The 2,086-nt window shown below is 38.0% G+C and overlaps 1 protein-coding gene across 1 annotated transcript in view; it reads left to right on the forward strand.

Moving 5' to 3' along the window:
- LOC106882627 (pre-mRNA-splicing factor 18) overlaps positions 1 to 2,086 on the forward strand; it is a 22,451-nt gene that overhangs the window by 1,725 nt on the left and 18,640 nt on the right. The window lies entirely within an intron of this gene.

The raw sequence follows: 2,086 nt of genomic DNA on the forward strand, positions 1-2,086 counted from the left end.
GAGAGAGAGAGAGAGATACATACATACATAGATATATATGAGAGAGAGAGAGAGAGAGAGAGATACATACATACATAGATATATATGAGAGAGAGAGAGAGAGATAGATACATACATAGATATATATGAGAGAGAGAGAGATAGATAGATACATACATAGATATATATGAGAGAGAGAGAGAGATCTCACATCACTGCATAATTGGTAAGTGTGTTTTACTCCATCAGGAATGTCTGTAGCTAAGCTTATACTATAACCTTGGGTCAACTAAAACCTTACATCTATCTATGTGGAGAAAGGATAAGGGACCAAAAGTGAGGGGAAGTGGTGTCATTTCAAGAAGTGGCATGTTCAAACAGCCTCTTCTTCACCAGTGTGTTGTGTGTGACAGACATGTTTTTGGAACTGATCTCAGGGAAATAGTTCTTTCTAGACAAAAGCTTAGGCAGAGGGCACATGAGGGAATGACTGGTAAGTTTTGCTGGTTCCCATGACATTGGATTTACTGTTGCCAATTGCATCTCGAGATAAGAGCAACCTCTTTTTGTGCCTTACAACTACAATCTGAAATTTGCTTAACACAAACTGTGTAGAAGCCTGTCAGAAGGACTGTTCCTGTCCTTGGGTTGTAAATTTAATCCATCGTCCAGTTTAACATCACCTCCTGGTCTTGGGGTGCCTTTGACAGAGTCCATCCTTTTGCTGTAAGTATTTGTACTAGATCTCAGGTCTAAGAATAACTCCTCCCACAAGTCATGAAGGCCCTATAAAAGGAACATGATTGTTGCCCTTGTCCATTCACTACATGTAAAGTCTACCTTGGGTTTAAAACCCTATTAGACAAGATCTTATTCCGTTTCCATGGTGGTTAAATACAAGATTCTTGCTTGAATGGGATACCAATCTCTTACAAGGTTTAACCATTGACTCCTCTGTCGTTGGTACTCACTCTCAACAGAGTAGACTAAATCAACAGGAGATGAAGTGCCTTGCTCAAGGGCACAATGCACTGCACAATCTGAGAATCAAACCAACGACCTGACTGTCATAAACACTCTAACCACTATGTCACTTGACACTTGACTAAGCCCTTAAACACACAAGAAAATCAACTCTGAATAAGAAAGACCTATGATCAACAGAGTTCCAGCATAGCCATGGAATCACTTTTATATATCTAGGACTACCTTCTCTAATGTGTTCTTTCATCTTCAAGAGAATAGAGTGTATTTTGATGGAGATTCAGCTGGTTGTTATTTCTAGCAAGCCGAGTGACCACATAGAGGCTCTTTTATTCTTTTTGCTAGTTGCTAATGTTTGTTCATTCCTTTAGATGAGTGTGGTCCTGAGAAATAGTGAAATTGTCCTCACCAATCTAACATGGCTAAGTCCCTGCTAAGCTAACTTATCTTTGTCTCAATATAGGAAGACAAATGTTCTTGAGTATATATTTCTCTGACTCAACTGAGTACATACTCAATTTGTTCATAAATGCTATTTTGGACAAAAGTGAACAGAGAGAGATAGTATAGGGATAGTTTTTTCTATTTTAAAATATGTTAATGCATTTGCTTCATTATTAGTCAAAAAAATTAAAAAGTAATGTTCTTTCAGAAGTTTTAATCACAGTTGTTTATTTTTTAAATTGTATTTTTAATAAATTTGCTTCCCAGCAATATGGTTTCAGCTTCATTCCTAATTCATGGCACCTTATATTATATCCCCAGGCCAGCCAAAGCCTTGAGTGGATTTGGTAGGCAAAAAGGGAAAAAAAGCCTCTGTGTGTTTGTATGTGTGTATGTTATATATGTATGTTTTTATATATGTATGTTTTTATATATATATATATATATATATATAATCATCATCATCATCATCATCGTTTAACGTCCGCTTTCCATGCTAGCATGGGTTGGACTATTTGACTGAGGACTAGTGAAACCGGATGGCAACACCAGGCTCCAGTCTGATTTGGCAGAGTTTCTACAGCTGGATGCCCTTCCTAACGCCAACCACTCAGAGAGTGTAATGGGTGCTTTTACGTGTCACCCGCACGAAAACGGCCACGCTCGAAATGGTGTCTTT

Source organism: Octopus bimaculoides, chromosome 4, assembly GCF_001194135.2.
Source record: "Octopus bimaculoides isolate UCB-OBI-ISO-001 chromosome 4, ASM119413v2, whole genome shotgun sequence".
Lineage (NCBI taxonomy): Eukaryota > Metazoa > Mollusca > Cephalopoda > Octopoda > Octopodidae > Octopus > Octopus bimaculoides.